Below are 14,480 nucleotides of genomic sequence, written 5' to 3' on the forward strand. Positions count from 1 at the left end.
TACACCACTACACCCAGCCCGTGCAGGTCCCTGAAAATCTCATCCACAAAGGATTGGAAGACGGATGGAGCATTCATTAACCTCTATGGGCTAGGTGGGACGCTTGCGTGTAATCCCGTGGCGCGTTATTCAAATACCTCAAAAATGCAAAAACTTCAATTTTTCAAACATATGACTATTTTACACCATTTTAAAGACAAGACTCTCGTTAATCTAACCACACTGTCCAATTTCAAAAAGGCTTTACAACGAAAGCAAAACATTAGATTATGTCAGCAGAGTACCCAGCCAGAAATAATCAAACACCCATTTTTCAAGCTAGCATATAATGTCACATAAACCCAAACCACAGCTAAATGCAGCACTAACCTTTGATGATCTTCATCAGATGACAACCCTAGGACATTATGTTATACAATACATGCATGTTTTGTTCAATCAAGTTCATATTTATATCAAAAACCAGCTTTTTACATTAGCATGTGACTAGCATGTGACTAGCATGTGACTAGCATTCCCACCGAACACTGCCGGTGAATTTACTAAATTACTCACGATAAACGTTCACAAAAAACATAACAATTATTTTAAGAATTATAGATACAGAACTCCTCTATGCACTCAATATGTCCGATTTTAAAATAGCTTTTCGGTGAAAGCACATTTTGCAATATTCTCAGTAGATAGCCCGGCATCACAGGGCTAGCTATTTAGACACCCAGCAAGTTTAGCACTCACCAAAGTCAGATTTACTATAAGAAAAATGTTATTACCTTTGCTGTTCTTCGTCAGAATGCACTCCCAGGACTTCTACTTCAACAACAAATGTTGGTTTGGTCCCAAATAATCCATTGTTATATCCAAATAGCGGTGTTTTGTTCGTGCGTTCAAGACACTATCCGAAAGGGTAAATAAGGGTGACGAGCATGGCGCATTACGTGTCCAAAAATTTCTAAATATTCCATTACCGTACTTCGAAGCATGTCAACCGCTGTTTAAAATCAATTTTTATGCCATTTTTCTCGTAAAAAAGCGATAATATTCCGACCGGGAATCTGCGTTTAGGTAAACAGACGAAAGAAAATAAACCATGGGGTCGACTCGGGCACGCGCCTAAGCCCATAGTACTCTGATCGGCCACTTGCCAAACGCGATAATGTGTTTCAGCCAGAGGCTGCCTCGATATCGTTCAGCTTTTTCCCGGGCTCTGAGAGCCTATGGGAGCCGTAGGAAGTGTCACGTTATCGCAAAGATCCCCAGTCTTCAATAAAAAGAGCCAAGATGAACAACAACTTGTCAGACAGGCCACTTCCTGCATGGAATCTTCTCAGGTTTTGGCCTGCCATATGAGTTCTGTTATACTCACAGACACCATTCAAACAGTTTTAGAAACTTTAGGGTGTTTTCTATCCAAAGCCAATAATTATATGCATATTCTAGTTACTGGGCAGGAGTAGTAACCAGATGAAATCGGGTACGTTTTTTATCCGGCCGTGTCAATACTGCCCCCTAGCCCTAACAGGTTAACCCATACGGCATGACGAGGTACTCATAGTGCCCAGAAGTGGTGCTAAATGCCGTCTTCCACTCATCCCCTCCCCGGATACGCACCAGGTTGTAAGCGCTCCTGAGGTCCAATTTTGTGAAGAAGCGCGCCCTGTGCAATGACTCTGTCATACTGGCGATGAGAGGCAGTGGGTAACTGTATTTTACCGTAATCTGGTTCAAACCTCGATAGTCAATGCACGGGCATAAACCTCCATCCTTCTTCTTCACAAAAAAGAAACTCGAGGAGACAGGTGAAGTGGAAGGCCGAATGTATCCCTGTCCCAGAGATTCGGTGACATATGTCTCCATAGCCGCCGTCTCCTCCTGTGACAGAGGATACACGTGACTCCTGGGAAGTGCAGCGCCTACCAGGAGATATATCGCACAATCCCCCGGTCGATGGGGTGGTAATTGAGTCAAATTGCCAAATTGGCATATTCGGGGGGAATGTGCATGGTGGAAACCTGGTTTGGACTTTCCACCGTAGTGGCACCTAAGGAAACACCTACACATCTCCCTGAACACTGACAGGACCATCCCTTGAGAGCCCTCTGTTGCCACAAAATAGTAGGATCATGAGAGGCCAACCAGGGAAGACCCAGCACAACGGGAAACGCAGGAGAGTCGATCAGAAAGAGACTAATTCTCTCCTCATGACCCCCCTGCGTTATCATAGTAATGGGAGCTGTGACCTCCCTATTTAGCCCCGATTCCAAAGGACGACTATCTAGGGCATGTAAAGGGAAGGGAACAACAACAGGAACAATAGGAATCCCTAATCTATGTGCCAAGGAATGGTCAATAAAGTTCCCAGCTGCGCCTGAATCTACTAGCGCCTTATGCTGGGAATGCGGGGAAAACCCCGGAAATTCTATAGGTAACCACATGTGAGCAACAGGGGGCTCTCGGTGAGTCGTGTGCCTACTCACCTGGGATGAACCACCAGTGTTCCGCCTGCTACCTCAACTTCCTGGAGAACCTCCCCAGCACCGACCAGCAGTGTGCCCTCTGCGGCCACAGCTAGTGCAGGGAATGGTCCCCCCTCCGGCCCCCCTCATTGCAGCCCCTCCCAACTCCATGGGTGTTGGTCTAAGGAGCTGGGGGATGGAACTAACGGACCCCGATCCGGACGTCCGCGGGAGGCCAACAGGTTATCCAGCCGGATAGATAAGTCCACCAGCTGGTCCAGGTTGAGGGTTGTGTCCCTGCAGGCTAGCTCCCTACGAACGTCCTCTCGCAAACTACACCTGTAGTGGTCGATCAGGGCCCGCTCATTCCATCCCACGCCCGCCGCCAGAGTTCTAAAATCCAGCGCAAACTCCTGAGCGCTCGTCATCCCCTGTCTCAAATTGAACAAGCACTCCCCCGCCGCTCTCCCTTCAGGTGGATGATCAAAGACTGCCTGAAAGCGGCGGGAGAAGTCCTCATAGTCATCCAGAGTTGGGCCTTCCCTTCCCCAGATGGCGTTGGCCCACTCCAGGGCTTTTCCAGTCAGGCAGGAGATGAGGGCGCTCACTCTCTCGCGTCCCAAAGGGGCCGGCTGAACAGCTGCCAGGTAGAGCTCCAGCTGGAGTAGGAACCCCTGGCACCCGGCAGCTGTTCCGTCATACGCTCCCGGGAGCGAGAGCCGAATCCCACTGGATCCTGACGACGGATGGGTGGGCATGGGTGTAGGTAGAGGTGCGGGTGGAGGTGGTGTGGCTGGGTTGACGGGAAATCCTCCTCTCTCCCATCTGTCCATGGTCTGCAGCACGCGATCCATGGCTGTCCCGAGACTTTGTAACATGGTCGCGTGCTGCTGGACGCGCTCCTCTACTGGGAGAGGAGGGCTGGCTGCACCTGCTGACTCCATTTGAATCGATCCGTGATTCTGTGATGAACTGGGTTTGGAGAAGTAGCGGAGTCAGGCACAGGACACAGGATTGAGCGAAACAGTCTAGTTTACTCATAAACACAAGCAAAATCTCCAACAGGAAACAGCAGTGTGAGGAGAACACCTCCAACAACCACTGATAACGAACAATCACGGACAAAACAGAAAGGTAAGCCAGAGGGTTAAATAAGGAACATAATAAGGGAATTGAAACCAGGTGTGTGTAATCAAGACAAAACAAAACGAAAAGGGAAACATGGATCGGTGGTGACTAGAAAGCCGGTGACGTGGACCGCAGAACGCCGCCCGAACAAGGAGAGGGGCTGACTTCGGCGGAAGTCGTGACATCCATCCAGTTCTCTTTATTTTTTATAATATATTACACTTGATCTTTCTTGAATAAGTTTCTCCATTTCTTTTAGTTTTTCCTCTAATATATTCTGTGTATCTATGTTTGTAATGTCTCTCTATGAGAGATGGGTGTAGGACAGGCACCGGACAAAAAATACACAATCCAACAATAATCAAAAGAACGAAATCCCAATGACATAACCTGAATGAAAAAATTACGAACAAAAACAACGTTTCCCAAACATAAAACAGGGAAACGAAAATAATCCGCATGACACAAAGCGGGTAGAAAGAAAATAAATACCCACACTAATCAACCAAAACAAGAAACAGGTGCACAACAAAACAGACACGACTAAACGAAAAGGAAAAAAGGATCAGTGGCAGCTAGTAGACCAGCGACGACGACCGCCGAGCACCACCCGAACCAGGGAGAGGAGCCACCTTCGGTGGAAGTCGTGACAATGTTACTGTTTTTATTGCTATCTATCTGTACTGTTAGCCGCTCTATTTCCTTCTTGGACTTTTGCTGGCAGCGAGAATGACATAAGAAAGTAGTCAAGACAACTTGCTTGATTGAGCATCAGCCATAGACATCTCACTAGGTCAGGATATTTAAGCCTCTATATATCCAGATGCGGAGGGTTTAGTTGGCGCACCACATTTTGATTTCTAGTCTAATTTCCATGATTTTGTTTTGTTCCACATCTTTTGGCTTGCTTCTTGTCTTTGGTATTGCTTTTTCTTTTGTTTGCCTCTTAGTATGCACATTTTAGTGGGACCTCATGGTGGGTGTCTTTTAAGTTCCAGTTGTTGTTGCTATGCAACTTTCAGTGGACACCCCCACGAGTGTATTTTAGAACCCCTCCTAAAACCCCACCTGTTTTGTTTTGGTTGTTGTCGGTGACTCTTTGTTAGTTCCCCCTTCTGTTTGAGTGACTTTTTTTGTTGCTGGGGAACATAACAATTCTAAAATGTATTGACTCAGGGGGTTGAATACTTATCTAATCAAGATATATGTGTTTTTATTTTTTATTTTTTGCAAATGTTAGAATGTTTCCACTTTGACAGAGTATTTTTATAGATTGTTGACAAAAAATGACAAAATATTTGTTTTATCCCACTTTGTAACATAACAAAATATGAAAAAAGTCAAAGGGTGTGAATACTTTCTGAAGGCACTGTATACAAAACACAGGTAAATCACGTTTTTGACTGCACTGGGCCTTTAAATGTGGTCGCCGTGAGTCAAGATAATATTTCATTTTGACAAATGCATGTCAGAGGCCAATAGCTCTCAGATAGCATCTGGGTGAGTTCCTATCGAAACTAACAGAAAAAAGCAAGGACAATGCCTGCAGCACTCTGTGTCCTTTAATTACCATTTACATACTAGGCTAATCATTAATTTTCTTACATCCCCGATTATCCACTATCCCCACTTTCCATGTTAAATCAATGTCACAGATCTGGTGTGGATTAAATGTATCTCAACAAGCTGCTTTTGCAAAGGTTTTTCATTTATCTACAGTATATCTATCCAGTATTGAAGAAAAATTATAATTGGCATACTTTATTCAGTATAATTCCTTGGCAAAACTCATCTTGTCAAATTCCAATGTTTCTTATTAAGTGTTTCTCCGACACTGAGATCTAGGTATGAGTAGGTGTAAAGGAGGAACCTGTGTACATTGCCTTCAGAAAGTACTCACAACCCTTGACTTTTTCCACATTTTGTTGTGTTACAGCCTGAATCTATTGGTAGATGAGCAAAAATAAAAGTAGACATTGAATATCCCTTTGAGAATGGTGAAGTTATTAATTAAACTTTGGATGGTGTATCAATGCACTCAATCACCACAAGATACAGGCAACTCAGGAAGATAGGTAGGAAACTCAAGGATTTCACCATGAGGCCAATTGTGAATTTAAATCCGTAACAGAGTTTAATGGCTGTGATAGGAGAAAACTGAGGCACTAAAATAAAACTGCAAAAAATATGGAAAAGAAATTAACTTTTTGTTCTGAATACAAAGCGTTATGTTTGGTGCAAATTAAACACATAAAATCACTGAGTACCACTATTCATATTTTCAAGCATGGTGGTGGCTGCATCATGTTATTGGAAGTTTAAAAAAAAAATGCAATAGAACTAAGCACAGGCAAAATCCTACAGGAAAACCTGGTTCAGTCTGCTCTCCAACAGACACTGGGAGACGAAATCACCTTTCAGCAGGACAATAACCTAAAATGCATGGCCAAATATACATTGGAGTTGCTTACCAAGACGACATTGAATGTTCCTGAGTGGCAACTTACAGTTTTAACTTAAATCAGCTTGTAAATATATGGCAAGACTGGAAAATGTCTCTCTAGCAATGATCAACAACCAACTTGACTGAGCTATAAAAAAATAAAAAATCAAGAATAATGTGCAAATATTGTACAATCCAGGTGTGAAAAGCTCTTGGAGACTTACCCAAAAAGACTCACAGCTGAAATCGCTTGTAAAGGTGATTCTAAAATGTATTTACTCAAGGGTGTGAATACTTATGTAAATTGGTATTTCTGAATTTCACTTTCAATAAATTTGCTAAAATTTGAATCAAAGTGAAAACATGTTTTTACTTTGTCATTATGGGGTATTATGTGTAGATGGATGAGGACAAAAATGTATCTAATCAATTTTGAATTCAGGCAGTAACACAACAAAATGTGGAAGAAGTCAAGGGGTATGGATACAGTGCTTTCAAAAAGTATCTGTCATCTGGATCCAATAAGAATCTTACTTGTGTGGAGAAGTCAAGCTAATGACTTTCACGGTCAGTCAGGTCCTCACTCTAAAGACTGAGAGCCGTAGAATATGGCTATGGCTATTTGTATGTCAGATTAACTGTTAGGTTAGGGGCTCAAAGAACAGATTGACCTGGTTGTTTCTGCCCTTGTAGCACTACCACAGCGTAATAATGACAAAGCAGGGATGTTTACTAATGATTAGCAGAAATGCTTTCGGTTAATTAGCAAGAGCTACGTTTATTGGTCCATTTGTACATTTTGGGTGTTGGGGGGACTAATCATTATTAATTAGGGTCATTGTTGTGACGGGGATGAAGTGTGTGTGTGTGTGTGTGTGTGTGTGTGTGTGTGTGTGTGTGTGTGTGTGTGTGTGTGTGTGTGTGTGTGTGTAGCCCTACAGCCATATTCATCAGGCTGCGACAAAGCTCCATTACCTTGTCTGATGGCATTGGCCTGTGATCTCTTAGCATAGTCTAAAAGCTTAATTAGGATGAAGAGGGGACCCTCATAAACACTGCACTTTGATTAGGCCTTCAAGTTTGGTCATTGGTTTTACATGTAACCTCTATCTGGCTTATGGGGATTAATGTTAATGCATTTTTAAGTGCCCACAAGACACCACTCAAATGACAGTAAGTTAATTGTAGAGTAAGTAGATCAGTAGAGGTCTCTCATTCTTATATAGCCATACAGGTAAATCATAACGTAAAGTAAATCATAGCTAGGTGTTTACTTATTCAACATGCATTTCAAATGAACATCAATTGGACGATCTGGGCACATTTCTAGTAATTTTTATAAAATGAATGTATCTGCTATTATGAAGCTAATTCATTTAATGTATTTGATGTCAAGTTGTATTGTCACGACTTCCGCCGAAGTCGGCTCCTCTCCTTGTTCGGGTGGCGTTCGGCGGTCGACGTCCCCGGCTTTCTAGCCATCGCAGCTCCATTTTTCATTTATCCATTTGTTTTGTCTTGTACCCTGCACACCTGGTTTTCATTCCCCAATCACACTACATGTATTTATTCCTCTGTTTCCCCTCATGTCTTTGTGTGAGATTGTTACGTGTCATGTTTGACTCGCTATTTCTGGTGTGCGTTTATTCCGTGTTTTATTTCACGAGGTATGTTTATCTGCTTGTACATATTATTATGACTGTTTGCGCGTTTTGCACTTTGGCATATTAGTTGGAGGTTTTCGATGCAGTGGCGTTCGTCTGTTGGTTTCTCCAGCCTAAATAAAGTGTGCGCCTGTTCACAACTCTCTGCTCTCCTGCACCTGACTCCGCTCCCAGTACGCACATCATTGACATGTATCCTGAGATTGTTATGGTTATATCCAAGTTATATATGGCTCTTGATTATATCATTGCTTTTCCTGTCCTCATCATGGAAGACATTAATATTATGGTGTTATGACAACTTAATAAAATCACAGGTAAGGTGCCAGGTCAGGAGGGGGTAGTGAGATACATCTTTGTCCTCATACAATAATTCATGAATTTAGTTACCAGCCCATCCTGTAAATTATATGTTTCTGAGTGGAACCTAGCCTGGACGAATATTAATCACATTAGATATTCTCCCTGAGACTGTAATAAATCAAATGCTTCAAAGCTTGTATTGCTAATAACAAGATGTTAGGATCTGAAGGGAAGGGAGTAAATCTATTATATTCATTAGCTTTGGACCCATATATGTAAATGAGACTACCTACTGCGTGAGTCTTGATGTGAAATGTTATTAAGAGAGCAACCGTCAACACAAGGAAATCAATGGAATGAATAAAAAAAAATGAAATATACAGTTGTCGGAAGTTTACATAAACTTTAGCCAAATACATTTAAAGTCCGTTTATCACAATTCCTGGCATTTAATCCTAGTAAAAATTCCCTGCCTTAGGTCAGTTAGGATCACCACTTTATTTTAAGAATGTGAAATGTCAGAATAATAGTAGAGAGAATGATTTATTTCAGCTTTTATTTCTTTCATCACATTCCCAGTGGGTCAGAAGTTTACATACACTCAATTAGTATTTGGTAGCATTGCCTTTAAATTGTTTAACTTGGGTCAAATGTTTCGGGTAGCCTTCCACAATAAATGCATTTTGGCCCATTCCTCCTGTCAAAGATTGTGTAACTGAGTCAGGTTTGTAGGCCTCCTTGCTCGCACACACTTATTCAGTTCTGCCCACACATTTTCAATAGGATTGAGGTCAGGGCTTTGTGATAGCCACTCCAATACCTTTGTCCTTAAGCCATTTTGCCACAACTTTGGAAGTATGCTTGGAGTCATTGTCCATTTGGAAGACCCATTTGCGACCAAGCTTTACCTTCCTGAATGATGTCTTGAGATGTTGCTTCAGTATATCCACATAATTATCCTCCCTCATGATGCCATCTATTTTGTGAAGTGCACCAGTCCCTCCTGCAGCGAAGCACCCCCACAACATGATGCTGCCACCCCCGTGCTTCACGTGTGGGATGGTGTTCTTTGGCTTGCAACTGTCCCCCTTTTTCCTACAAATATAACGATGGTCATTACGGCAAAACAGTTTGATTTTTGTTTCATCAGACCAGAGGACATTTCTCCAAAAAGTACGATCTTTGTCACCATGTGCAGTTGCAAACCGTAGTCTGGCTTTTTCATGAGGGTTTTAGAATAGTGGCTTCATCCTTGCTGAGCGGCCTTTCAGGTTATGGAGATATAGGACTCATTTTACTGTGGATATAGATACTTTTGTACCTGTTTCCTCCAGCATCTTCACATGGTTCTTTGCTATTGTTCTGGGATTGATTTGCACTTTTCGCACCAAAGTACGTTCATCTCTAGGAGACAGAACGCATCTCCTTCCTTCGCGGTATGACGGCTGCGTGGACCCATTGTCACCTCCTGACCATAGTAAGATGTTATTTTCTATGGTAGAGTAGGTCAGGGCGTGACAGGGGGTGTTTTGTGTTTTTTTCTATGTTTTCTATATCTATGTTTAGTTCTAGTTTTCTATTTCTATGTTGGTTTTTTTGGGGTTGATCTCCAATTGGAGGCAGCTGGTCCTCGTTGTCTCTAATTGGAGATCATTTTTAAGTAGGGTTTTTTCTTCCTGGGTTTTTATGAGCCAACTTCCCGTGCTTACCGTGGGGAGCGGGTAATGAGGCAGGCACCGTGTTATGCGGTGATGCGCACTGTGTCGCCAGTGCACATCACCATGCCTCCACAGCCCAGTACGTCCTGTGCCTGCTCCTCGCACTCGCCCTGAGGTGCGTGTCATCAGCCCGGTGCCACCTGTACCGGTCCCACGCATCAGGCCTCCAGTGCGCCTCCACAGCCCAGTACGTCCTGTGCCTCCTCCCGGCACTCGCCCTGAGGTGCGTGTTACCAGTCTGGCGCCACCTATGCCAGTCTCACGCATCAGACCTCTAGTGCGCATCTCCAGTCCGGAACCTCCAGCGATGCTTCCCAGTCCGGAGCCTCCAGCTACGCTCCCCAGTCCGGAGCCTCCAGTGACGCTCCCCAGTCCGGAGCCTCCAGCGACGCTCCCCAGTCCAGAGCCTCCTGAGACGGCCTGCAGCCCGGAACCTCCTGAGACGGCCTGCAGCCCGGAACCTCCTGAGACGGCCTGCAGCCCGGAACCTCCTGAGACGGCCTGCAGCCCAGAACCTCCTGAGACGGCCTGCAGCCCAGAACCTCCAGTGGCGGCCTGCAGCCCAGAACCTCCAGCGGCGGCCTGCAGCCCAGAACCTCCAGCAATGATCTACAGTCCGGTTCCTCCGACGACGATCCACGGTCCGGTGGCACTAAAGCAGAGGGATCAGCGGGTGGAGCGGGGGTTACGCCCCGAACCGGAGCCGCCTCCTCTGCTGGAGGATAAGGTTATGTGGACTGCACTAGAGCCGCCATAGATAGGGTTTACCCACCCAACCCTCCCAACCCTCCCTTTAGTGGCATTCGGAGTCTGCACCTTTGGGGTGGCGTACTGTCACGTCCTGACCATAGTAAGATGTTATTTTCTATGGTAGAGTAGGTATGGGCGTGACGGGGGTGTTTTGTGTTTTTTTCTATGTCTATGTTTAGTTATAGTTTTCTATTTCTATGTTGGTTTTTTGGGGGTTGATCTCCAATTGGAGGCAGCCGGTCCTCGTTGTCTCTAATTGGAGATCATATTTAAGTAGGGTTTTTCATCCTGGGCTTTGTGGGTTGATTAGTAGTAGTTTAACATCATTAGTGTGGCTATGGGGGCAAGAAGAAGGGGATAAATGTTTAACAATTTACAGCAATGTTCATACGTAAGCCAAAGAGTTTTATTGTAATTTAGCAAGCAGATATTTTATACATCATAACCTAATCTTTCATTTTAAAAGAAAAAGCCCATTGTTAGTAATTCAACTCATGAACTCAAACAGCGAGAGGACACACAAATCTTAGCACCATCTCGTAGTAGAGCGAGCCAATTTGCACCTGATTTGCATCATAGAGGAGTACTGCCATCTAGCGAGAATGTCTAATCTGTGTGAATTTAAACAGGTACCTATGGTGCGGCATGGTGTCATGTTCTGACCATAGAAAGCTTTTATTTTCTATGGTAGAGTAGGTCAGGGCATGACAGGGGGTTTTGTCTAGTTTATTTATATGTTGGTTCTAGTTTCTTTTTTCTATGTTGGGGGTTTTGTCTAGTTTCTGTATTTCTATTTGGGGTTCTAGTTTCTGTATTTCTATGTTTTTTGGGAGGGTTGATCTCCAATGAGAGGCAGCAGGTCATCGTTGTCTCTAATTGGGGATCATATTTAAGTTGTTGGTTTTCTCACTAGGTTTTGTGGGAAATTATTTTGAGAAAGTGTATGTTGCACCTCTTCGTCATAGTTTGTTGTTTTGTTCATTAGTTTATTTGTATGTCTTGCATAGTTTCACAGTTATAATAAAATGTGGAACGATACACACGCTGAGCTTTGGTCCCATTCTTCAGACAGCCGTGACAGAATCTCCCACCACCAACGGACCAAGCAGTGTGGTCAGGAGGACTGGACCTGGGAGAAAATCCTGGATGGGGCAGGACCCTGGACAAGGCCAGGGAAGTATCGCCGTCCAAGAGAGGAGATTGAAGCAGCGAGAGTAGAACGGCGATATTACGAGGCGTTATACCATCAAGGCAAGCAGGCAGAGACAGCGAGAGAGGAACGGCGACAATACGAGGAACTAGCACGGCAACGACGGAAGCCCAAGAGGCAGCTCCCAAATTTTGTTTGGGGGAGGGCACACGGGGAGTTTGGTGGAGTCAGGTTTGGGACCTGAGCCAACTCCTCGTGCTTACCGTGGAGAGCTAAGGGGTGAACCAGAGCCAGTCAGGGAGACGAGTGAGGAACTCATCGCAAGATTCCGGAGAGAGGTGTTAGCATTGAGAGCGCTGCACAGCGGGCGTGCTGAGGAGTGTGACACCAGTCCGGTGTCATATGCACTAGTTTCACACATCTGGCCTTCAGTGCATCTCCCCAGTCTGTGTCTCCTCCATGCACTCACTTGAGGGAGCGTGTGACCTGTCAGGCACCATGTTTTGCGGTGATACGCACGGTGTCTCCAGTGCGCATTCACAGCCCAGTGCGTCCTGTGCCAGCGCCCCGCACTTGCCGGGCTAAAGTGAGCATCCAGCCAGGATGGATTGTGCTAGCCCTACGCTCCAGACCTCCAGTGTGCCCCCACAGCCCAGAATGCCCTGTGCCTGCTCCTCGTACTCGCACTGAAGTGCGTGTCACCAGTCTGGTGCCACCTGTCCCAGCCCCACGCATCAGGCCTCCAGTGCGCCTGCCCAGTCCCAGGTGTCCTGTTCCTGTTCCCCGCACTCGCCCTGAGGTGCGTGTTACCAGTCTGGCGCCACCTGTGCCAGCCCCACGCATCAGGCCTCCAGTGCGCATTCACAGTCCAGAGCTTCCGGCGACATTTCCCAGTCCAGAGCTTCCGGCGACATTTCCCAGTCCAGAGCTTCCGGCGACATTTCCCAGTCCAGAGCTTCCGGCGACAGTTCCCAGTCCAGAGCTTCCGGCGACGTTTTGCAGTCGGGAACCTCTTGAGACGGCCCGCAGTCCGGAACCTCCTGAGACGGCCCGCAGTCCGGAACCTCCGGCGACGTGCCGCAGTCCGGAACCTCCGGCGGCGGTCCGCAGTCCGGAACCTCCGGTGATGATCCACGGTTCGGGTCCTTCGGCGACGATCCAGGGTCCAGTGACACAAAAGCGGAGGGATCAGCGGGCGGAGCGGGGTTTACGCCCCGAACCGGAGCCGCCTCCTCTGCTGGAGGATCCGCGGGATGAGAAGGTTAAGCGTACTGCACCAGAGCCGCCATAGACATTAGTCACCCTCCCTAACCCTCCCCCCCCCCCCCCCCCCCCCCGTTGTTGTTTAGGTGCGTTCGGAGCTGTTATTTTCTATGGTAGAGTAGGTCAGGGCGTGACAGGGGGGGGGGGTTCTAGTTTCGATTTTCTTTGTTGTTATGTTCTAGTGTTGTATTTCTATGTTGGGTTTTTGTTTGGGATGATCTCCAATTAGAGGCAGCTGGTCATCGGTGTCTCTACTTGGAGATCATACTTAAGTAGGTGTTTTTCCCACCTGGGTTTGTGGGAGATTGTTTTTGGGTTAGTGTATGTTTCACCTCTGCGTCAGGGTTTGTTGTTTTTTGTTCATTTGTATATATTGCATAGTTTCACAGTTTAGTAAAGAAAATGTGGAACGATAACCATGCTGCGCTTTGGTCCGCTCCTTCATCCTACGACAACCGTGACAGAGAGAGGGGGAGAGGGCAAACTCCACTGAATTAGTTTCAATTAATACAATCACTTGGGAGTTTATATATTTTGGGTTAACTTCTCCATTAAATTGAAATCACGCTGTTAAACTGAACATCCACTATGCGGATTGAATAGAGCCCTTAATCTCACATTCAGCCTGAGGGATAAACAGAAAATAAAGCTTTCTCTAGAAGGTCAGAACCAAATCAACCATGCCTTCTAAAATGTATCATTACAGAACACACAGAACATTTCCTGTTGATGGCTCAAGCAAGGAACAATGACATTGAACAATTGGTTGATTTCACTAATGAAATAGAAATGCTACTGAAATGTTATCATGACATAACATTTGTTGAATGGTAATTGTATCAGGGCATTGGTGCCACACGTTTTACTTTATTTACATATTTATGCATTGACATTTACATTTTTAGCAAGGCCTAACTACAATAAGAAATAAAATATTAATCTAGGCGTAGAAGTAACAATGTACTAGATATACAATGGGCTACAACAGACATTCTAAGTGCAAAAATAGGTAAAACATTTTTTTGGGGAAAGATAACAATCTGGTTTAAATAGTCATACTAAGCTTGCCTCTAGCACGCTTCTATTTCAACTGGTTATAATTCATTCCAAAATCTAAGTTTGTCAGATGTAAAAACATTGATATGAGTCCATGTCTCATGCTATTGGTTGGGTAGATTTAGCTTTGCCTCACCAACAAATGCATGGAAAAGATTGGTTCTGAATAAATGTATTCCCATGGATCTGCACAGCTGATGGTGGGGGACATGGACTTATCTTTACATTAGCACAGTTTTGACGTCGGAAAACATGATCTGACATTTGATTTTGAATGAAATATCACTTTAAGTTCTCACTTGGAAAGATGCAACATACAATTCAATAAAATCACTTTGTTTCTTCATAGTTCAAAAAGTCTGAGGTGGTTAAAATGATTTAAATGTTAGTGGACGGTGACATTGCCTCAACTCTGCTCCGAGTGTCCCTGGCGTCATTCAGAGGACACTCACTTGTGGTGGTGAACTGGCACCAGAACACCAGAGCACAGCCACCTGGAGCACAAAGGAGGCCTGGTTCAGGGTGAAGGAGCTGAACTCTACCCAGAGG

The sequence above is a fragment of the Salmo salar genome, chromosome 14 (genome assembly GCF_965601325.2).
Source record: "Salmo salar chromosome 14, fSalSal1, whole genome shotgun sequence".
Taxonomy (NCBI): Eukaryota; Metazoa; Chordata; class Actinopteri; order Salmoniformes; family Salmonidae; genus Salmo; species Salmo salar.